Raw genomic sequence first — 25,135 nt, forward strand, 5'->3', positions numbered from 1 at the left:
CCTTTGGACTATGGCCATGGCTTAAACTGCTCAGAAGCAACTGAGTCAGATCAAGCTGAGTGCTACCTCCGAGTTCAGCCCTTTTTCTCAACCCACTGTTCCCCCCTTGGCGTCTGTGGTTTCCTCTTTGCAAAAAGCACCTCTCCATATTGCATCAGTTAGCTGCTTCTGAATTTGTGTGCAAATGATGTGAGGTAGCAGGTTCCCTAGCCCACATTATGTAATTTTACAACCTTAAAAGGTAAATTACTGATAGATTTCTGGTGCTCCAAAAATAAGTGGAATATTTACAGGGTAAGATCTGGACATGATCTTCGCTTGAGTTTATTATTCTGACTGTTGCTCCCTCATGCTTCCCATGGCTCTAGAGACACTCAGTTTAATATCCATCCCAGATATACTGCCATGTCCAGGCTTCTGGCAATAACTGTTATCTGTCACGCTGATGGGCTACACAGGAAAATTGTTTTGCATTTTTTGGTGAAGATATAAAAATTTATTGGCATAGGTAGTTTGGAAGACAGAACAGCTTTCTTACCCAGTGAGATATTATTGTGTTCCAGAAGCATCTGAAGAGAGTCAGACTTAGTCCACACATATGTTCTCTTTCATATGGTGTGTTGAGGCCAAAATTTGGGGCCAGCTGCTCCTACGTCTTTGGCATATGCTTTTCTTTAACCATATTGAGCATTGCCTGTGTGCATGTGCTTGCACGGTTGTGGCCTCAGCTTCTGAGCCATATATATATACTTTTAGTCTCTTAGTGTCTTTTTTTTTCTAAAATAAAAAAATAGTCATTTGTAGTTAAGTCTAGAAAAGCAGTTTGCTGTCTTTTGGCTCATTAAAATGCAGTAGTACCAGAAAATATAATGTGACAACAACTGCCTGACTTTTGTGTCTATATAGGATAGACTTTAATATTGTTTTAAAACTTAGACGATGTAGGAAATGAAACCTCAAAACTCATGTATTCTTGTTGCATGTAAACTGGTACTTTTTTGTCACACATGAGGACAGACATTAAAAACAACTTTATAAAGTATTTATGAGGTTTTGATTTACCACAATTATTTTCTCTGGATTTTAGAGTCTCTGAATAGTATCTTAGTGCTAGATCATATTTTCTGACAACAGAACACCAGATACACTGTAATGATTTGGCATTCAGCCTTTTGGAATGAAGGCCAAAACTGGCTAAATAAATCTTTTCCAATAGCAAGGAGCAATGATTGCATTGTAAACTGTGGATAAATCTGTGATATTACAAAAAGCAACTGTTTTGCAATAAATTGACTTGAAAAAAAAAAATCTATGGAAAAAATTTCCCGTACTGGAAAGATGCCAACATGGCATTATGCTACCAGAGTCTTCTATACCACTGCAATTTAATAATGTGGCAGAAAGGTTTTTTTTCTTGATTATTATGCTCAAGGTTGGGTGAGAATCCCAGAAGGGAGTAGAATTTAATAGAAATGTTAACTTTATTAATAACATATAAAACACATCAGGATTCCTAGTAGTCAATTCTACACATGGTTAAGAAAAGGCAGGTGGTCTGTGGAATAGCTTGGGCTCATGCTATGTAAGATTTCTATCACGAGACACCAAGCTCTGAGTTGCCTTGTATTCAGCTGGAGGCAGTGGAGTAAAATATTCACTGATGTGTTTATCCCCAGTGGTGTATGACTGCAGGTCTTAGAGGCATTGCAAGAGATCAGGGCTGCTGTGCTAAACACTCTGCAAGTGCGTAAATAGACATCATTCTCACTCAGAGGAGCTTATAATTGAAAATACAGATATCTCAGACTGGATGGAAAGGTAAGCAGACGTTTCAGAGGAGTGACCTATGGAAGCCACAAAACTGCCAGTGGAAGGAGAAGCAGTTCCAGAGGCTGAGCCCCATGGTGTGAATTGTCAGTTTCAGTCCACAGGAGGGTGGCTTTGTCTGTTTTCCATTCCGATTTTTGTGCAAGGAAAGACTGTATGAAAACACACAGTTGCACATCGACACAACTGTGCAGCCGTACAGGTCCCTCCAGCAGTTTTGTGTGTGTGTTGGTCAGGAGAAACAAGAGGGCCCCACGGTGTTCCTCAGGTCAGGACCTGGGAGTGGAGGGGCGGCTGCCCTCTGTGACCCCCTGCTGTATCTCTTCTTGAGAAACTTCCCACGTTTTGCTTTAAAAAGGGCCAGAACCAGCTGAACAAATGTACGGCTATTTGGTGCAGTGTTTCCATGCAGTTCAGGTTAATAGTTCAGTTATGGTGTAAAGACTAAATCCGTGTTCTGCAGACGCTACAGCCTCTATCTCAAAAGAACTAATGATGGTGATAATGATAATGATGATGATGATGATGATGATGATAATAATAATAATGATAATGATGATAGTAATAATAACAACAATCACATCAATGACAATAATAATAATTTTAACAGCAATAACAACAACTACTGTCATAGTTAAAAAAAAACATCCAGGCAAAGATTGTCACCCAAAATGGAGAGGAAACGACAAATCAGGATGCAGGTCATACTGAAGGGCAAGAAAAGCTTTTGACTGCTCATTTTTAATTCCTTGAGCTTTATTATGACCCTTTGCATCACCATTTGCTGTAGCTACAATTAAAATGAGAACCAAATGATGCCTCGTTCAGTCTCTCTGGACCCCTCCACCACCGCTGCCGTGGGCTGTGTCAGCGCCACTGCTGTGGTCCAGAACGCAGGTGGCAGAGGTCAGAGCTTCACCCTCGCCCTGGTCCCAGTCCTGGTCCTGGTCCCAACCCGGCAGGCTCACTCACCCCAGTGCAAGGGGCAAGTCATCATCCTTAGGAGAAAGCTGCAGCAGGGAATCTTGCAGACAGTGGTTATGGAGGGCAGTGCAGGCATGCAGGAGAGGAGACTTAGAATATATCCAGAGTGAAAAACTTTAGAGTCTTAGCAGCTGAAAGATGTGGCATGCTCTTCTTAGGCTGTGAAGTGCCTGGCACGCTAACAGAGGAGGAGTCAGAACAAGACTGGCACCGTGGCATTCCAGGGACCACACAGAAAACCTTAAAACAGCTGTAACTTAGCCACTTTCCAAGTTACCGCCTTCAGTTTCAAACCTCACAATCCATCTGAAATGTAGTGATGTCCCAGCATGATACACTTAGCACATCTGATTGTTTAATTGTTATCTTCCTTTCCACACATGTAAAATCACAGTTTCACCTATTCATGTGGTACCCACATGTGCTGTCCTGAACTTCAGTGTGTGAACAGCTTGGGATCACTGCCAGTCTGGTATCTTCCTCTCCTGCTTTCATTCATGCTCTTCATTCTAAGTCTAGCTACTCCACTCTCTTCTAGGTTCCTAAATACAAATGCAAGAACAACATAATCATTCAACTCATGCAATACTTGGTGAAATCTTTGTTAACAGCTTTGAAAGTGAAAAGTGATTTCTAAATAAAAATAATTAGAAAGAATCCTTGTGCAGTAGCTAAACACTTGCCAAGGAAAGTAAACACAATTTTTGAATTTTGTGGGTTTTTTTAAGGCTTCCCATCATTTAAAGCCACATGGACTTTAATTAAATGCTGCCATGATGGCTATTCAACGAATATATGTGAAGTATTGCTCAATAAACACAACAGCATAGGTGTTCTTTCTGCACTGAGTCAGAAAACCAAATACATTTTTACTCTGAAAAAAAATCCACTACAAGTGTTTTCACTGTCATTATGTAAAGAATACATGGCACTTCCCCATTGTATAGCATTTTTTAAAGTTATTAGGTGTTTTACTGCATTTCCAATGTAAAAAAAAAATATCTAAAAAAAACTTCAAGAAAGAGACAGAGGCAGGAACATGTAGGCAGAATAAAGGTTTGAGAAGAGCTACCGATAAACTTATGTCCAGCAAATGAATGCAGGTAAGAAGAAAAGGAAATCCCTATTGGGAAAGATAGATAGCCTTCCAGGAATCAGGTACTTGCTGTGTGTATAAATTAGGTCATTTCGCTCCTGGTCCAAACCAAAGTACACTGAATAATACAGAAAGAGAAATCAGTGATAAAGTTTTTAGTTCCTGTTAAAGATAATTTGCATTATTTGTGGATTTTATTAAGTGTTTTTGTCAGAGAGGCTGGTTTCCTCCACCAATCTTGTCCTTTGGTAAGCTGGCAGTATGGAGAAGCACAGATAGCAGCATTGCTCATTTCCTTCAGCAAAGGTGGGATTTGGACTGTCTTTGATGCTGTGGCTTTGGGTTCACAGTAAGGGGGGCAGAGGGCAGATAATTTTTTTTTTCCCAGCAGCTGTTAACAGAATTTGCAATGCGTGCTTAAGATGCCACCTGACCAGAGACAGAGTGATTTAATAAAGTGGGAGCTGTCTTGGAACTTTGCATCCTTTCCTGTCTCTGCCGTTGCTCTCCTGATGAATGACCTTTTCAGCCTAATGCCTTGGTTTCTTTAGCTGTGAAATGGATGCAGTAAGCATTGCAGAAGCCATCAGTCAAGTGTTTCTCTTTCTAGAGAGAAAAGTGATGTATAAAAACTAGGCATTATTTATTTTTATCTGAGATGTTTTACAAGAGAGGGCACGATTCATGTGGTCCCGTTGTCTCCTTTGTCATTCTTGCAATACTGGAAAGATAGAGTTACTGTGTTTTTTATGATTCCTGCTTGGCTGTTTCAGTCAGTTCAGAATAAATGAGTATCCATGTGAATTTGGGCCAATTTTAAATGCTTCTTTCCTAATATCTTCTCAAAGAAATTGAACTTTTATATGAAGTGGACTGAAGTCCCTATCAGGGCAGAGGAAGTTTGCAGTCAGACAGCAAATTATCACAGAGCACAAAATTAGAAGTAGGGAATAGGTGAAAAATCTTAAAAGTCACTGTTAGGGAGATTTTTAGATATGCAGAAGGAGCAGGTATTTTAAAAGTACTCAAAAACTTAAGTGTGCAACACTACATAGCTACTTAATTTAGAAAAATGGATCTTAGTAGATTGTCCTCTATTTTCATATAGATAATGTATTCAACATTTTCAAGTGACAGCATATCATAACCATCACATATATTTGGCCACTGACTAATTGTGCTGACTAGTTATTTCTAATGTGATAATAAGCAGTGAATTGGTTAACAATGTTAGTACTTAAGTGTGCATGTTTATGCTTCAAGGCTGACACTCCAGTAAGATGAATGGGGGAAGTTAACTTCGCTTGATGCTATTGTTTTAGTTGGTAAGGATGAGGACTCAACAAGATGAAAGTATGTTGGTTTACATTGTCAAGGCTATCTTCACAACCAGAAGTTAGAAACTTCCTTTATTATGAGAAAACAAACACATAAATTCTGGGAAATAGAATAAAACTCTCCATTAATCTGTGTGAAAGCCTTAAATCATTCAGATTAATAGATTTGCTACCTGTGGTAATTTTTTTCTTCTGTGTTTAGAATAAGGCTTGGTCTTGATCAGACAGCATCAGTGCTTGCATACATTGTTGGGTTAAGAAATGACAGTAACAAAACCAGATATAGCAGGCCTCTGTTTTCATCAAAATAAAGCTTTTGGGAAATGGCAGAGAAGCTGAAAGAAATGCTAACAAAATGCTACCCTATTCTATCGAAATCTGTTCAGAAAAATAAATGAGGTTCTGTTCTTGGCTCTCTTTGTCCTGTTGAACAATACATGATAACTCATTTTATCTAACTTTACACCAGCTTCCCAACTGTGCAACAAGAATGAATGAGTTATGTGTGCTTTCTAAAAATGTTGAGAAATGTAGATGAAAAATGATTATGTAATCCTTAAGCACCAAATGGGGTGACCTTTATTCACATTGAAATAATGAATGCTATTTACAGAGTAACCTACCATTCATGGTGAGTAAGGATAACAGAATCCAGGCTGGTTTTGTCTTGGTCCAAAGAATGCTTCTGAACTGCTGTTTTTGTTAGGTTTTATACTTCCATTTTCATAAGATTAAAAGGAACTGAAAATGAAGAAAATTACGTGTTAGCGAATGATGCTGTAGGTTTGAAGGAATCTGTGCTCTAGCTTAATCATTGAGTAGATCTCTGAATACCAGTATCTCATCTGTAATAGTACTGCTGGGATTTTCAGAAAAATAGCATGTAATGTCAAGTCTGTACTTAAACTGTAACCAACAAGCCCTGGGGAGCTATCAAGTTATCAGTCTTTAGTACTGAAAACATAACACCAGTTTAAGTATAGCTACTCAAAATGGGTAAAGTTACAGCTGGGTTATGTTTTGGTGAACTAAAATTAATAAGATGTGTTCAACCAAACAGGCAAATTCATAAATGTAGATATTTGTAACCAAGTTCATGATTATATGAGCTCATTTTTATTTAAACCTGTGAAATTTGCTTGGGTGTACACACACCGGCAAACCCATGCAAACTCACCTATAGACATTGAGGTTTTCAAATCTTTACTGCACAGAACCTCAAGATGGAATGGAAATGCCAGCACCTCAGCATTCAAAGTCTGGATCAGATGCTAAGGTTTAGGATGTTTGGGTTCGGAGTTCGAACTTCGCATATTTTAGAAGTAGATGTTACATACACTGACCTGAGTTAAAATATGTGGTAATTGATCATAGAATCATAGAATCACCAGGTTGGAAAGGACCCACTGGATCATTGAGTCCAACCATTCCTAACACTCCCTTAAACCATGTCCCTAAGCACTTCATCCACCTGTTCCTTAAACACTGCCAGGGAAGGTGACTCAACCACCTCCCTGGGCAGCCTCTGCCAGTGCCCGATGACTCTTTCTGTGAAGAATTTTTTTCTGATATCCAGCCTGCACCTCCCCTGGTGGAGCTTCAGGCCATTCCCCCTTGTCCTGTCCTCAGTCACTTGGGAGAAGAGGCCATCTCCCTCCTCTCTACAACCTCCTTTCAGGTAGTTGTAGAGAGTAATAAGGTCTTCCCTCAGCCTCCTCTTCTCCAGGCTAAACAACCCCAGCTCTCTCAGCCGCTCCTCATAAGACTTGTTCTCCAGCCCCTTCACCAGCTTCATTGCTCTTCTCTGGACACGCTCCAGAGCCTCAACATCCTTCTTGTGGTGAGGGGCCCAGAACTGAACACAGTACTCAAGGTGCGGTCTCACCAGTGCCAAGTACAGAGGGAGAATAACCTCCCTGGACCTGCTGGTCACACCGTTTCTGATGTGAAATAAGACATGATATTAGCTTTCAAAACTGAAATGCTTATATATCTGATGTCTACATAAATGTTCTTTGCAAGTCTGTTCTGAAGCTGCAGTAGAGGAAGCATAGTTGGTGGCCTGGGTTAAACAGCTAATGTTTGTCCTATATACAGTTTAAATGTATAAAGATAAATTTGCCTGACAGATCTGCTACTCAAAACTGAGAATTTGAAGGCACGTGACAATCAAGTTTTCACATTCACTATTTTTCTGTGGTTCTGTAAAGATTATATCTCTGTTTTCTCTCCAGTTCCACGGATGAATTCCCAAGAGACAGTACGGGTTGGTCCCATGTGATTAGGTCTTTCTTTTCAAAGGACATATATTATTTCTGTCTCATTAATTCTGGGATAATCTAATTCCATTCAGTGCTGACTGTGGAAGGAACAAGTTACACTTTTTAGCTTATTTAGCAAGGCTGACACGTGTCTATCTATATCGACTCTGTAACACATGCTTCAGTTAAATTAAAGATCCAGACAATAAACTCTGATCTTACTTTTGCGACACTCACTGAAATGTCAAAGAATCCACAGATGTCGAAATGAATTACAGAACTACAAATATAAACTTAAAATAAATTCTATAGAAGACATTCTGTAGAATACATTAATCCAGGTTTTCATACTGTTTTAAGATCTTCATACATAAGGAAAGGATATTTAAAAAATCTTTGCTATGCAATATCTAATTTTGAAATTATGAAGTTTGGAACTTTTCAAGTGGAATAGAGACAAGACTGCCCTTTCCAAATTGTACTTCCCAAAATGCAAATAACAAAGAATACTAGAGCCAGTTTTACGATGTTTCTGCACCTAGTCATATGATGGATACAGATTCATTTAATGGCACTGTTTATTAATCAGAAATACTTACATACTTTTCTCAGCATACTTTCCTGGTCATTGCATATTTTTATGCATATGTAGATAATTTCTATCTATATTAGAAAAGCAAACAAGACATTATTAATTTGTTTTGGTGAGTAAGAAAAAAAACATTAACTTGAGACATTTCTATGGTTAGCTTTATTTTAATATGTATTTTGCAAAAGGGAAAAGCATGGTTATTGTTTTTTCCCACATCTATGTGGTTTGTTGATATTTGCCTTGACAATACTTTACTGGGATACTCACTAGTGATAATACTTAACCTTTTAGAAAACTGGTTTCTCAAGGCTGAGAAAAAACTATAAGCAAAATTATGAGACAGGAAACATCTAAAAATGACGATATGAAACACAGGTCAGTTTTGATAAATTCAAGGTCAAGAGACACATTACTTCATAATACTTAAAAAGACATCTTCAGCCTAAAAATATACTATTGATTAAGAAGAAAATGAAGGCAGCAATAAAAATTCACAAAATTGAAAACAAGTAATAGCAGTGAGTTTAGAAGTGATTCTAGGGAAATACAGACAATGGATACAGAACGCAGAAAGTATCTTTGAAAACCTCTGTAAAGGATAGAGGAAAATAAGAAACAATACTTTAAGTATCTAAAAAAAAAATGTGAGATCTTAGTAATGGTTTAAATCGAGTACTCAGCAATGATAGCAAAAACATGGATCATGATGGCAGATATGCTCACACACATCTGTTTTTCTAGAAAAAGACAGGAAGATCTATTTCTACCTTGAAGCTAGTGAATAGTATTTTCTGTGCCATCAGTAGCTAGAAACAATGCTGAACAAATATTATTACTTTTTCTTTTCCAAATTGGCAAGATCAGATAATAGCCTTGATGCAAGATAAGGTGTTTGTTTTTGTTTTGTAATAATTGTTTTTTCATTACAGAATGCTGGGGAAATTGCACGAAACTTAATTAATGCTACAATTTTAAATTTAAAATCTGTTAAAAATCATACAAAACACTGACTGAAATGGAGGTAGTAAAGAAATAAGTAGACATGTAGAATAGAAGTGCAGGGAAAAAATATTTTTAGTGTGGTCTTGTGAAGATCTGTTCTTGTTCCAATGCTATTCAGTATTTTTAGTGGTCTGGAAAATGCAAAATTATCAGTAGCAAAACTTACAGGTGACAAAATCATTTGACGTACAATTAATGACAATGAAAGGGGAATGAGCTAACCTGGAGAGCTCATACAACGGATTCTTCAACACAAGGTATTTTTGCATAGCCAAACCTGAGGTCAAAGGGCAAATTTACATTACACTTATTTTTGGTCCTCCGAATCCTCCACATCAGGTATTGAAGAAAAGACTTAAATAACAATTTGAAAGTAATCTCCCAGAATGATGCTATGATTAGAACATCAGGTGCAATCCTTTTTATGTCTAAGCAAAGGAATACAGGTGAAGAGGAAGATACTCCCTCTCCATTGTCATCAGTGAGAGCATTCCAAGAACACTCTGACTAATTCTAGATTTACGCTTTAGGAAGGAAATTGATGAACTAGAATAGGCTCAGAAAACAACTGCAAGAAATATATAAGGTCTTGGAAATGTGCCTTATACTGAGATGCTGAAGGAGCTCGATTTACTCAAGGTTAGAAGGAGACGTGACCAAAATCTGTAAGACCTCTCGTATAAAAAAATGTTCTTGACCAGTTCTGACCAGTTCTGTTTAGTTAATTAATAAAGTCTTTCAAATTAATTGTAAATTTTTAATTACTGTTGTTACTTGATCATTATCCAATTAATCATAAAAACGGAATTACTGGAAATTTAATTTTGACAATTCTGAGCTGGAAACAGTAAAAATATCAAGTGTCAGTAATTAATGTTTGGAACAAATTCTGCCATAGCAATGTGCTGGATTTTCCATCTGTTACAGTTCTTAAATCGAGCTATAACGCATCTCAGAAAGCCATCAAGTCTAGAACACGTATTATGGCTGATGCAGAAATTGCTGGGTCCTCTTCTCTAATTCATAAAGCAGGTAAAGTTAGAAGACCAAAAGGTATCTCCTGGCTACAAAAACAGTCAGGAAAAAGTAACTAAGGTATACTGTGGTAAAAAGACAGCACATAACACTCCAAATACCACAATCATAATTAAAAATACAGTGGAAAGGTGAAATGATACTAAATGACAGAAGAAAAGATGATTCTTCCTAATGCATAACTGAAAATTGAAAGGCCATGTTTCTGATACTAAGCCTGCCTCTAACTTTCTCACTTTGCAATTTTCAAGCAATTTTTGCTAGTTTCAGTTTTGTCTAATTTGCTTTGTAATGTCTACTGATGAATCTCAATTAAGTTTGGAGCCTGCGAATCAAACACAGTGACCACTGCAAGAAATACTGGATTTTGCTCACAGTTGTTGTATGCGCCAAAGAGGCACAGAGAGTTTTTCTTCAGATATTCTAAAAAGAGCTGGAGCGCAGATGGGTCTGACTGAAAAAAGTATACAAATACATCACATGTGTGTTTATGGTCTTCTGTCCTTCTTAAATCAGGTCTCTACTGGCACTTCATTCTACTCCACTGTTAAATGGGTGTACTAATGGCTACAATGTTTTGCAAGGAAGGGGTAAAGGCATTAAGACTTTGGGGTTCTTTTGTTTGGGTTTTTTTCCCCCTAAGATAAAGCATTAATGTCCGTGATAAGAAAATGCTATATAGCTGCAATGACACATGCATTCATTTAAGAAATGTAAGTCCTCCAGTGTCATCTAGTAATCTTTGGGAAGGCCCATAGATTCAAATATGCATTGTAGTTTGAGTTATATGCATATGGGCCAAAATGCAACTCTGTTGGCTCAAGTCCATAGAACGTTATCTAATGCACTGTTCTTTCATTTCTACTGTAACAGGCAGGCTTCTCTTTAATGACCAGAATCATATATGCTTTGATGCTCTGCTTCATTTTAAGAATATGCCCCTGTTTATATTCCAAGCCCTCTTATAAAAACACGTATGTCTTTCTTGGGCTGGTTACCAAAACGGCTTCTTAACAGTCTTAGTTACAGACACTTTGCAACAAAAAGATAGCATTAAAATTGAAAATTTCTTCAAATAGGCAATGACTTCACAGTTCTGTACCTGAGAGCTTTTATCATTTACATCACTGGGTCTTTACTCTGCTTCCTCTCACACTACTTCTGCCAATGTTTGGTGTCTGTTAAACTTTCTCCTCTATTTGGAATATTTCTTGGGCTTGAAACTTTTCAGGGGAAAAAAAGGCTCTCTGTGACCTTTGATACACTATTTTATTACCAGTGAAAATGTAATCCTTTCAGATCTAAATACAGGAACTATGTGGTTTTGTTTGACTGTTTGCTGTTTCTGTTTTTACATCCAAATAAGTTATTCTGCACAGGTTTTGCACATTTATGAACAGACTTGTCCTGCTACAGAAAGTCTTTTAAGGATTTCATCCATGTATTAGAAAATACTCTGAGGGTGGGAACATCTGGAAATAAACTGTATGACCCACTTCAGCATACTTTTCACTGTGAAAGCTTGTATATTATTTCAGTGGCCCCTGGAGCTGCTGTTCTGGACAGCCTTGCTCAGCCTAGACCTCAAAAGAACTCATCTCTCCTATCCTTTCCACCCTCCAAATAAATTAATATTCAAGATGTGAAGAAGGATTGTGAGCATATTCATATGTAGATCACTTTTGGTTAAAGAACACTGCACAATGTAGCCTGTATTCTTCCTTTTCTTGATCTCTACCTTCAAGCGCAGCCATGAAGGAATTGTTTCCTCGTCTCACCAGGAGAGGCATAATGGCAAGTACCTTGCTCTTTACTTACTGCTATGTGGTGTATTAAAGGCATCTGTATTGAATCATTCATTTGTGCAGCAGTTTGTGTGCAGCTTAGTGAATGAAGCAGAGAGTTAATGAATGAACGTTCCTACTTAGGCATATATATCTTTCAAGTGTATTCCTTCATCTCAATGGCATACCTCAGCCCACTGGCTCAGTCCAAAGTAAATCCATAACATGTCATAGCTGGACAGACCTCTGATGAGATTCTTTTCAACAAGTTCACATACTGTTAAGTCATTATTTTCAAGGTCTCTAACACAGAAGTCCCTTGTTGAACAACTTTGCTTTATTTGGCCCACTGTTTTAAGGCACGTTTGGTTGAGATTTTAATTCCCAATTCATGAATATTTTTCCAAAACAAATGTAAATCTTTGTAAGCATCGGACTACTACCGTGCATTCTAATAATACGCTGAAGATAATACTGTGCCCATTCTTAATCACTTAATTAAAATAATTGCTGGAACAACTTTATATAGCAAGATATAGATCTTTTTTCCTGACAAATTAATGTGGTTAGAATAACTCATAGGCAGGGATTTTTACTGACTTGTCTATGGTGGTGAGCCTTAAAGCAATAACTTTAGTAACAAGACGCTACATTCATTCCCGGTTGGACAGAGTCTTAAAGAGGACAGAGTGGAGCAGTGGTACAAGCTGCTGGTGGGGCTTGTCTAGGGATCTCCTGGCTCCACGCTGGGCAGGAAACCAAGGTGAGAGCGTTGGTTGGTTCCCTGAGCCTCCTGGTTGGATCTAACCTGTCATATTTTTAAATATCAAAGTGACTGAGGCTGTCTTTTGGAGGAAGTAATTGCTTTTAGCATTCTTTTCCTCTTGCTTTCTGACCATCTCAGTACTTTCTTAAGGTGTAGCCCTTTGTAACAGGAATGTGAACTGTACATAGGCCTGAAGAAAATTAACAGTGACTCAGAAAATTAAAATTATCTGGAAAAACCACATTCCTCAGGAATACAGTATCATGGAGACTTGATTATTTCTTCTTGTGGAAGGGGCCAAGGTGTTTTATGATACCATACAGTCATAGCTGAGACTGGCCTGTAGCCCAATCAACTACTCATTCCTTTCTGGTGTATTTCTGTATCGGACTTATGCTGAAATGCCCACAAGAGATTTGGATAACTCCCTACAAATGCTTTTGCAGGTAGTTGAGTGTTAATATAATTTAAAAAATCTGTTGTTTTCCCTCCCCTCTCCTACTCTTCACCTCTCTTTGCGAAAAAGGTAAATCATTCAGAGGTTGCTTTCAACAAATACCATTTTGTTGAATTTGCAGGAAGGGCTGCAGTTCCTCTATGCACATGATGCTTTCTAACACATCACAGGCAACTTAAATAAAAACCATAAAAACCACACATGAAAACAAAAAAATTCCTTTCCTCCCAAAATATCCACAAAGGAAAATGCTATGTAGCCAAGTACGCTAAACACAACTCTGCCAGTACCTTGTGCACCAAATTGTGCTTGCTGAATTGTGGATATCCTTTTTGAAAAGGGGGGCATAAGAATCCTTCTTTCTTTTACCAGCACGAGTTGCAAAAACCAGACATATTTTGCCTTCAGCTGCCTAAGGAAATGTCACTTACCAATGTTTAGGGTGATAGATTGTGCCCTTTAGATGTACCATTCTCTCTCTTTCCTCTCCAAGGAGATCCATTCTCAATTTTTTTACCCTTAAAACCTAAAAGAATCATAACAAAAGCTTCTCACTTAATTCATCACTTCCACTTCCTCCATTTTGTGAACATTTACATAGCATAAAATGTGGTGTTTGTGGCACTCTACTCTTTGCCCCTATATGAGTGTACAATCAGCTATACTGACCAAACAGAATTGCTTTTCTAGAAATTTAAAAAAATAAAACCTCGGCTCAACTGCTCTTATAAATACTCATATGAAAAGGAGTTTGTCTCTCTCTTCTACATATAAAATTACTTTTGAAGTGCTTTTGGATTATTAGCAAAGATAAATAAGACTAGGAAAAATGAAAAGTCGAAATCAACAACTTCCTATAATCTGGGATTAAAAGGGCTGGACTATTCAAAATTATTCACAAACCTACATATTGGAATCATGTTATGGCCAAGATTGAGTAGATCACTGTGAATACAGCCCAAGCCCAGCCTGACCAGCTTCGAGCCATGGTAATAAAACCTGTGAGTGAGGTGCCTTCCACAGAGACAGTGTTTTCCAGTGTGCTGCACCACGCTGGGGATCATTATGCTGGGGTGCAGCACCAGCCCTGGGGTATTATTTGCTGTGTAGGGTCAGGGTATCGGGAAAGTGAGCTTTTTGAGGCCTTCAGTGTTATCTCCCCTTCAGTTTCAGCTATATTCAGTGTGCACTAGGCTCAGTGCATATACAATACTTTGTTATAGTTTATCAGTACCCTCCATAACAGGAATATGGCCCTGAGACATCTGAGTAGCCCTGGGGATGCAGCATTATGGAAATGAGTTAACGCTGCTTCTGGATTTGAAAAGACCATACATCAGTGTTCAGCTGCCATATGCCTGAGTTAATTACTCCAGATCCAAACATTTTAGCCCTGGTCTGTCTGTGTCTATGACAAAGACAACAATTGACTGCAGATAGCATGTGCTGTTATGGACACCTTGGACATACGTAGTCAAATCGGTCAGAAACCTTCCATTCATCATATTGTACAAGTAAGAGGAAAAATAAAACCCACCTTAACTTCTTTTTCTCTTCTTTTTAACCTTGGCGTTACATCTTCTCTTAAATTCCCCGCACATTCTGTATGGAATGCAGCGGTGTCAAAGAGCAGAATAGGAAAGCTACTGATGTAGACACTGTCTTGACAGAAATGCATCCTATCCGAGAGTCTCCAGGTCAATAACACACTGCTGAAAATGGACAGTAATTTAGAGTTGTTAAAGGAGAAATGAAGGAAAAAAAACAAACAATCAAGCATATATTTGATATTCCACAAACTACTCCTTCTCCACAAACTTTTTCATCCAAAGTGTTGTCTCATGTTTAATAGTCACTGGCTATTGCCATGATTTTAACCGGTGACTTTGGTGAGCTTACAGAATCCACAACTACTGTTGTTCCATTCACATGAATTACCCTTCTGATCATTTTGGACCTGGTACCTACAACTTTTGATTCCCACTAGTTACTAAACTGGAGGAGAAAAGGTCATTGCTTATTTACCCTTTTCCACAATGCTCACTATTCCATTGATGTCTATCATCCTGCTCCTTTTTTTCTGGGACCTCCTTCTAATTTGAAAATTAACCATTTAATTCTGTCTTTGGCCAATTATGATATGAAGACCTCTCTTTTCACAAGGTTTAGTTTTTTATAAAGAGGTTTTAGTGAAAGAGCTTGTAAAAAAAACCAAGAAAGCATTATATTTTTTCCTTATCTTTTTAAATAATTCCCTAATGTAATTTCAGTTTATTTATCCACAAATTTTACTGCTTTTACTAATTTGCTACAGAATCAGTTTACTGACCTACACTTCCTACTGACCTACACTACTCTTATTTCCACATTGATTTCCTTCTTGTCTGTCAGTACAAGGGCGTTTTTAAGAGGAGGCATTGAACAGAGCTAATACAGGCTTAAGTCCTGTTCGCGTGATAAAAAAAAAGAGTTGAACACACTTCTCCTCTGGTGTGAATGGCAGCTCTGATGCGGTGTAAAAGCTAAAGTGTGGGTCTTCCTTCAGTTTTGTGAAGCATACCCCTTATTTCTTCAAATTATTTTTATGTATCCATGAAAGCAAATTGTTTTGCAGTAATGGAATACTACATATATTGCATCACATTGGGCAAGAGAGAACAAAAGAAATATATTTTGATTTGACTAGAATAAATTGCAGTTTTCAGGGTTTCTTTTCTGGTTTGTCTTGAAAAAAATATTTATTTGCATACTGTAACTACTTTTCAACAAAACAGATCATAACATTTGATTCTATTCTGTATATGTACTGAGTTTTGACATTTTTTTTCTTTATACTAAATATGATGTCTGAGTTCGTACACCTGTGAGATCAAAAATGCATAGTTCCAAAGCACTGGTTAGGAAATCTATGAAAAGAGCCCAGGTGTCTGAGGAACAGTTTGACAAGTGGAGAGACAAAAGGAACACAGGGAAAGGAACAATGTCAGAGAAGTGTGAAGAAAAAGGGTCTGGAGGCAAGGTTCGTGCTCAATGTCATAGGGGGAATAGAAACTCCACTGGTGTCAGCTTTCTTTTTGTAATGCATCTCTGTCTCAATTCATGCTAAATAGATTGGTGTGTACTGCTGACAGCCTATTATTTTACAACCCCTGTGGGTTTTTTTTATTTACTTAGGTAACAGTACAGTGCCTTAGCTAGATTATCAATAGTATGCAATGACAATCCACATATTTATAGATTTCTTTTATAGTAGCGTAACAGTGGGAGAACAATTGTCTTTTCTGGGGACTCTGGTGACAGCAGCACTCCTTGGAAGGGGTGGAGAGAACTGGTCTCTTAACTGGCCTCTTCTTCTGCTAGCTAAAGCCGTTGGGAGATTTAGTCAGTGGAGCCCCGGGAGTGGCTCGATCTTATATGAAGTAGATATCTGCAATAAGTCAGACAACTTTGGCTTGAAAGTACTTGTTTTTCCAACTGTAAGTTTTTTAAGTTACATATGTGAATTTCAGTTCAGGATGCTGAACCTTTTCGCCACTAATGCTGCTGTATGCATATTATTCAGTCAGTACAACAATATCGAGTTCTACTTCTGAGAACAGAAATATTTCAAGAAAACAGCAATAATTCCCAAGCAAGCTTTATTTTCACTTTTTGTAGCTTCTGTAATATTACTTTCACTATTTTTAAGACAGAGGAAGTTGTCTTAAAGAGGAGCAGTTATCATGAGAGGATGACAGCAAAAGCCAGTCCATCCAACTTGTCGTTTGCAATGTCTCATTTTAAAACACCATTTCACATCATACCTCCAACATATCAAGAATAGTACATCAGGAATATCCTTATATGAGGGCACGTGTAGATGGTAGGTATCATGTGAGGCTTGTTTGAGCTCGAGGTCATATATTTCATTGTATGAAGAAGATAATACTAATATCTTGCACACCTGTAAATTTTCCACCAGAAAAGCTGGTTTGCCAGTCTCTAGGTCTTGCTTAATACATTATCTTTCTTTTCCACAGAGCTTTTTCTTCAGTGTAAATTCCTTGTACTTCTCCAGAAGTACCTCCCAATCTACAGCCAGTAAAGTGAGCAGTAACGCAGGTGGCAGCTGCAGACTTTGCTTGTTGAACTCACAGGCTTCAGTCCTTTCCATGGAGTGATGCAAGAGCTGAGTTCCCACAGGACTGAGAATTGGGCTAACTGAGGTGATAGAACCTAGTCATAAGAACATAAATTTTCGTGATTTTTAAACAGTTTTCTTTCAAACAAATATAAGTCCTGGTATACGAGGCCTGGCTACAGTTTCAGTGGCTTGTTTTGCTTTAACTAATAAATGAGGGCTGTACTAAAATAAATCTAGCTTCAGCAAAATTCAAAGTCTATCCAAGAAACTGTTTTTTTTGTTTCTTTTTTTGCCTTTTTAAAAATCAGGTAATTAAATAAATTGAATAAATTGACATTTACACCTGGTACAGAAAAACTATAATTACTATGTTTTATGAAAAGATAGTAAGTTTCAGGTCTTAAGTTTATGACAATAATATTAAAAATATGATTTATGATGGAAGTTTTACTAATGTGCCTGTATGCAGCTGTTGAAAAACACTGAAAACTTTTCCAGCCAAGGCCATATGAATACCTTCATTCCATGGCTGCTTTTTTTATCCATACTTTTTTCCAAGATGCAATATAATTCCACATTTTAGCCAAAGACTCCAGTCTCATGCTATATAGACTGTCAGTTGATTCTTTGTCTTCCTGCATTTCTGCAGCATGCCAACACTACTTCTTGCTCTCCAGCTTTCTTTTGGAGAGCAATTTAACTGCATTTGAATGCCTCGTCCCTGGACTGTTCTGTGGAGCCAGGTAGCTGATGATCAGGAAGCCAGTCTTTGGAGTTTAAGATTGCAGCTGGAAGCTGCTGGAACAGGCTAACCAAATAGGAGCTGTTGAAAAATAGAGCAGCAGCAGAGGCTGATAAATATGAGCTGTAAAGATTGTCTTCAAATTCTCCCTCCTGTGGAAGGAAGTAAATGCCATCCCTTGGCTGTCTGGAAAATCTCATGAGACCCATATCTACAGGGATTATAATTTTTCTTTATTAAAAATAAAATGTAGTTGCTGTAGGCTCTGATTTCTCCCCTACATAAGAAAATACGTGAGGCTTCTTTGCAGTTTTCCTTCTACTCCCATTGAAATCAGCTGGAAATCACAGTTGATTTGGGTGGAAACAGAATCTACACAAAGTTCAACTAGCTTTTCAGCTGAAATCTCACAAGGACTTTATCACTGGGCAAAGATTCCTTCCTGTCTTATGCAGAACTTTCTATTAACCATATAATCCGTATTTTTCCACAACAGCATATATTCACAGAAATATTAAAACTGCCATTCCTAATCAGACCAGTGGTCCATTTATGCTAGTATCTTTGGCTCCAGATGCCTCAGAGGAAGGTGCACAAAAATTCATATCATATCCCAGGGGAAGTATCTTCCAAATCTTTGGCAGGTTTTGGCTAGCTATTGCCCTGAGCATGAGTGTTTATATTCCTTATACACTTTTATCCTATCTAAGTGTCATCTATCACGTATGTTCTATTGTTTGAACTATTCTCTACAGGTTTTACCATAAAGGTCACAATAGGACAGAGGTCATAAGTCACAGCAGATCAAAAGCCATAGTGTGTCAAATGTTGTAATATAATTCATGCTCATGTATACAGCACATATATAAAGTGATAGCTCATGCTAAGGCACTGCCTCACATTGCTCTTACAGCTACAGCTCCCCTAAGAGCGTTAAAATACGCTATTGACTTTCTTGTGGATTCATCGTGCTGTGAATTATTTCTGGCCAGTGGAATGCATGGAGTTACCTTTTGGGTATTACTTAAGCAGGCGTCTTGTGATTTTGCCAGAGATCTTTTTTGCAGGAGTCAAGGTGTGTATTGTTTCCCTAGATTTTTTTTTTTTTAAGAGAAAAAAAAAAAAAGAGAGAGAGAAAGAAACTGAAGATTTACACTTTGGCTTAAAGATATATTGGGTATATGAAAACACCTCTTTTTTTTTCTCTCCCATAAATGAACTGATCCCATGGTCTCAGCAGGGATATGTACGTGAAGCCATATTCAATAAACCTTAGGTGCCACAATTTTTCTGTTTCCTCTTAAACCGAAGAACAGACAATTGTCACATACCCTTTTGTCCCCAGCATTCAATCTTTAATTTCCTACATGCAGTTACTCACTTTTTTCCCTCTCCCTCTTTGTTTTGTTCCTCTTGGAACAAAAAAAAAAAAAAAAAAAAAGGAATAAAATAAAAAGTACTGTAAATTATCTTCTTCCTAAGGATGCTTTGCTCCTCCTAACTGTTTGACTTTTCACCCTTTGGGTGCTTAGTGGAAAAGCCATTACTTGCTTGCTGAGGAAAAAGCATTTAATGAATCACAAAATCATTCAATTATTCTTAAAAACACTTCACATCACACATCTTTTTCCAAGTAAAGTGTGCAGTTTTCACATTTAAATGGTGCATAACTGCCTCATACAATGTGTCCCTCGAGTTACAGACATTTTAACAAAAGGGTTCCAGGAGTATGCAGAGCATTTTGATATATATTAGCATTGAAGACCTCGCATTAAAGATGCGGAATTTCCTCTTCTCTCTTCACTGTCTTTCAACAATATTTACACAAAGTTGCTTTTCTGCTGTTGTGAAACATCTAGCCTTGTACTGAGCTGGGGTCTGCATGCTTTGCTTAATTCAGCGTGCTGCGATACCACGCGATATAAATGAAGTATATAGTAAAGCTATTAGCTAATATGAGGCAGCAAAGGATTTAGAAAGTTTTTGAATAAAATGACTATTTAGAAAGGGAAGTAAGAGACTTCCTCAGAAAAATACATTATTTTCAATCGTTATCGAGCTTCATTCTGATCTCTCACCACTTTTTTTCTGCTTTTGTGAGAGAAGTGCTTTCTGCAGACTGCAGTAGCTGCCATTTCCTACACAACTTTTTCTTTTTGGGTTTTTTTTTTTTCCCCCCTCTGAGGCTTTTCCTTAATGGACTTACATTGTAAAATGTTCTTTTCTGTATTTTATGAAAATGTATGTGCTTTACCCAGCAGAATCAGGTGGCTGACTTGGTTTGTAAAACCAACTGGAAGACTATGCTTTTGCCGAGGCAAATGGGAATCGGTCTGTTTATTTGAATGCCCGTATATGAACTGTACCAGCTAAGGAGCTGGCCTTGAATTTGTAAACTTTCCTGCACTTTTACGGCCCTGTAATTTAACCAACTAATTTTTTCCATAGCAATGATTTCTTTTTAAAAAATTTAATAGGAAAGAGTGGTATTTATGCAACAGCTTTAGGCTAACTCAGATATCTAAGTTAGGCAGAGTTTTAAGAACTGAACCTAGGTGTTTGTACTGCCCTGCATAGCTGGCAGAGAGACAGAGGTGCCGGGGGGACTGCAGGCAAGGGGGAGAAACTGCATTTCAAAGCACCTAAATCAGATGCCTTATGTAGACAGTGTGATGACTGGAATTATTGGACCACATTAGAAAGAGAGGAAAAAAGTGAGACTGGCATATGGTGAGTGTCCTACATATGTTACGTTGTTTGTGTGTGTTTTTTCCGTTAGCATTTTCTCTTTTCTTTTTTTGCTCCACCTCCTCCTGCATTCTCTCCTAATGACAATGTTAATTCAGAAACTTCTGTGTTTGAAGGAAAGTTTTTGGACCTATGCTGCTCTCAAGAGCATTAATAAAACGGTGAAATGACTGAGTTCTCTCTCCTGTATTCTGCCTCGCTTAAACAGCACTCTGTGTCTTTGTGCATAATTTTCTATTTCCTTTTATTTCTCTGGACCCAATAAGATTGAGGGGGAGGGGGGGAGTGTTAAAATCACATTGCCATAAAATCTACCATATTTCACCCCTCAAGACTGTGTTTTATATTAAATCAAATATCAATACATTTTGCAGTAATTAGAAATGATAGGCATCAATAAGATAGACATGCACTCTTCATACTGTATTAATTCCTTCGGTCTGATCAAATCCTGATCCTAACCAATGTAGCTTCAGGGGGAAGATCCCTTATGCTGCAAAACACAGGCTCCACCTGGTTCGGATTAACTTTGCACCAGTTGGATCTGCCCAGTGATGGTGTAAGAAAACACGGAGCAGAGAACCCTGCAATTGAAGCTGTAGATTGAGGCCTGTAAAACTAAAAGGCTATTATGGTCATGGATTCAGTCTGTCCTCCAATGTAAGGGGCACCAGAGTTTTTCTGAATTAGTCTTTATTTATTTTTTATCGTGAATTATAGCATAGGTTTAAACGAGAAAAGCACTGCGTCTTGATGTAAACCTTCCAGTGTGTTTCTCCAACTACATCTTCTAACCACTGGATACTGCTATACCTTTGGTATCAAAGTGAAAACTCTGGTGTTATCAAATTTCTGTTTCTCACACGGTTATTTATAAGCTGTGATCAAGTAGCCTTTTAAACATCTCTCTGATAACCTAAATGGATGGAGTTCCTTGAGCCTTTCATTACAGGGAAAGTTTTCCAATCCTTTCATCATTATTATTGCTTTCCTCTGAGCCTTTTCCAATTTTTCAACAACCTCTCTTGAATTGTGGAGACTGTATTTTCAGAACTGGTTGCATCTATGCCAAGGACAGAGGTAACACTACCATATTGTATATTTCTCTGGTGATGTGCCCATGGCTTGTATCAGCTCTGTGTCAACCCTCTTGTACTCACAGCTCTTCCCAGCTGATTATCTGCTCTACAGGCTTTTTCAGACTGATTTCACTCTGCGGGCAGGGACCTTACCTTGTAGCAGTGACCTGCAATCTTTGCTATTAGAGCAGTGTCTTAGGTATGTCTGTGACAAAATTTACAGTTCTTTAACTGTAGCCAGTTTCCTGAGCAATCTGGGTCCCACAGTGTCTTGGCCCACACTTTATTTACTCATTTTCCAATCATTTAAAATGTAAACTTCCTAAATATGTCTTCTTGTCACTGGTAAGAGTCACAGATAGAAAAAAAAATATCACAGGGCCATGCATTTGTGGGTCACTGTTAAAGCAAACATCACTGATTATTTTTCCCCACTTACTATATGCTTGATACTGAGATTTGGCTCTATTTAATAATTGCAATATTGATTTTAATAGATTTTTTCTTCATCAAAATATTATTATTAACAACTAAAAGACTTCGCAATATTCCTCTTCACGTTTAATACTACTAAAATTGCCCTTATCCTAAAAAAAATACACACTTATTAAATGATATCTAGTTAGCTTTGGCAAGACAGTTTTCCATAAACTTCTGTTCTTACTGCTTTCATTAAATTGAACTAATATTCCTAGAAGCCATTCCTTATTTTGCTTGACATCAACGTGAGTCTGAAATGCCTATAGACATTCGGGTCATCATACTTATTCTTTTTAAGTATCGACAAGAATTCTTGCATATTTCTCTTGAACGTCTCTGGTTCTCCAAGACATACTAAAAATTGTCACTCACCATGCAGACAGGTTCTCTGCCAAATGTATTAAAATACCTCCATGCAAATTATTCAGGTCTACTGATTTTAAAAATGTCTAGTTTTATTAGCTGCTATTTAACGTTCTCCTGCACTACTACTGAAACAGAGTTTCATCGTAATCATCTGATATGAAAACATGATTTGACTTTTTCCTAAAATGCAGAATAAAAGTATTTGAGAATGACTTTTTTTTTTAAAATGTTATTACAAAAAGTTCTAGTAATTTCCATTTAATAATGGAGTTAGGAAATTGTTAGGATTTTTAGATCATAATATAATTTCAAAATGTCTTCTTATTGTCCTTGTCTCTGTTTTCTCTTTGTGGCCCTTGGCTTTCTTTATCAATGTCCTATAAATCGCAGTTTCTCATTTACATTAGAATTTATATTTACATTTACATTACATGGTCCTCTCCCTCCCCCCCTCTTTTTAGCAGCTGCCCTCACATATGAAGCAATTTTATTATTTTCAACAAAATTATAGCAGGTTTTTCATTGATTGTGACTTTTTTGAGCTGTCCTTTACAATGCTCTTTAGCAGACTCAAGTTGTTAGTCATTTTTTTCCTATAATACGTTCTCCATGAGTACCTGGTTCATAGTTACTGTCAACTTCATAAAAGAAATATGGGATTTTAATTCATTTGCTCATAAAAAATATAATCAAGTTATAGCTATAATTCTCTGATTCTCTGTTTCACCGAAGTCTAGTACAGAATTCCTCCATGCTGGATGCAGTTAGGGAAATTGTCTTTTCTTTGTTTGTTTTGGGTTTGTTTTTTTTTTTTTTTAATGTAATGATTTATTACAGACACTCTGAAGTTTCCAGCTCATGTTAATATTATTCCATACCCTGTAAGCATTTCTTCCATGTTAAGGTATTTCATGATCTGCATTAAAAAAACGCAGACTTCTAAAATTATTATTTAATTGTGGGAGCATTGAGAATGAGGTATAAAATGTCAGTCTGATATAACTACAATTTGAATTATTGTTTTGTAATAGAGTATGGGTTTAAAAATATTGACACAGTTACTCAGAGGTGTGAAAGATTTAAAGTACAGAAGCCATTTGGGTATTTTTTGGTAGGAGTAAAGTGTGAACCTGGATTCACAGCGTTCTTTCATAGCATCTGCTTATTTACAGTATCATATGCAGGTTGTAGATTTCAATGCTTTAAGCATAAATACAAAACAGACTGAAAATGCAGATACAATTATAACAAATTATAAAATTCTGGAAATCTGGTCTGAAATTCCAGCCTCTTTGAAGTCGGTAGCACTCAGACTGTTAGACTTCCAGCAGCTTTCTTCACAAAATGCTGTTCCATATTATAATGATTTAACTTTCCACTAGCTTCATGGTAAAGTTCACAAACTAGACCATAACTCCCAATTACCTCACCCTAATTTAATCCCATTCTTTAAGAGGGTGAAACCTATTAAAAAATGGTATTAAATAAGAATGCTTTCAGGGAATGCATCTCCTAATTCTCACTACATGATTCTGTACAAACATTTTTAAAGAGAAATACTGCATTTCTATTTCTGTTGCGAGCAAACAACTCTCAACTACAGACCTGAACTGAGTATCTGCGATATACGTTTCTAATTTTAGGTACAGTTGCCTTATAATAAGCTGGTTTCATTCCTTTACCCTTTATCTTTCTTATTTAAATGAAAAGCTCTCCAGTTCAGTCCACAGCACCTGATGCAAAAGGGCAAAGATCTCCATAGAGATCTTATTAAAATGTTACTGATCATTCAACTGGTCACCACAAAAAATTAATTAGTGAGGTTTTAAGCATTTTGTCAGCAAGAATGCAATATATTAGCTGGTTTTAGCGATTTCATGACAGTACTTTATGAATGTGTAATATTGCCTTACGTATATGACAGTTTGGAAAGGAAACACTGAACATATTTGGAGAATACAATCAGTATTAAATAGATTAACAATAGATTTGGCTTCAATACAATAAATCCAGAGAGACTCTGCAAGCACAGGAACTAGCTACATTTTCTACACAGATGCATTTCCTACTATTTATTGTACATAAAACACTCGAATTTGTTATTGGTATTCTGCACCATGAGGAGAGTTAGGAAAAAAACCCATAAAACCATGCATGAGAGTAATGCTAAATACTAGAAAACAGTGTATTGTGCCAATCAGACAAGCATCCACAGCAATATGGTTATTACAGGACGTTCACACAAGTAGGAATGCCTGACGCAAAGGTTGACTGGACCCAGTGACTAATACACCCCATCACCTGTACAGAAGAGTCGTTGAGGCTACGTATCTGGGAAACTGGACTTTCTCTGCTCATGCTCTTTCTGATCAGACTTGTCTTTTTCTGGCAGCTTTTGCCAGCAATCAGATCCACTGGCAACATAAAAGAGAAAACGATTGCTGGAGTTGTGCTGA

At 37.4% G+C, this 25,135-nt stretch overlaps 1 long non-coding RNA gene across 3 annotated transcripts in view; it reads right to left on the reverse strand.

Moving 5' to 3' along the window:
- Positions 1-716: 716 nt before the first annotated feature.
- Positions 717-25,135, reverse strand: part of LOC128851098 (uncharacterized) — a 33,344-nt gene continuing 8,925 nt past the window's right edge. The window contains exons 2-7 of one of the 3 annotated variants that reach the window (XR_008448355.1): positions 17,085-17,356; positions 14,679-14,853; positions 13,573-13,667; positions 8,105-8,168; positions 5,868-5,985; positions 717-3,353 (exon numbers count right to left, since the gene is read on the reverse strand). This is a non-coding gene — a long non-coding RNA (uncharacterized LOC128851098). The remainder of the gene's footprint in view (positions 3,354-5,867; positions 5,986-8,104; positions 8,169-13,572; positions 13,668-14,678; positions 14,854-17,084; positions 17,357-25,135) is intronic. The other 2 variants (XR_008448357.1, XR_008448356.1) reach the window with 2 other exon arrangements.

Source organism: Cuculus canorus, chromosome 2 (genome assembly GCF_017976375.1).
Source record: "Cuculus canorus isolate bCucCan1 chromosome 2, bCucCan1.pri, whole genome shotgun sequence".
In the NCBI taxonomy this organism is placed as follows: Eukaryota; Metazoa; Chordata; class Aves; order Cuculiformes; family Cuculidae; genus Cuculus; species Cuculus canorus.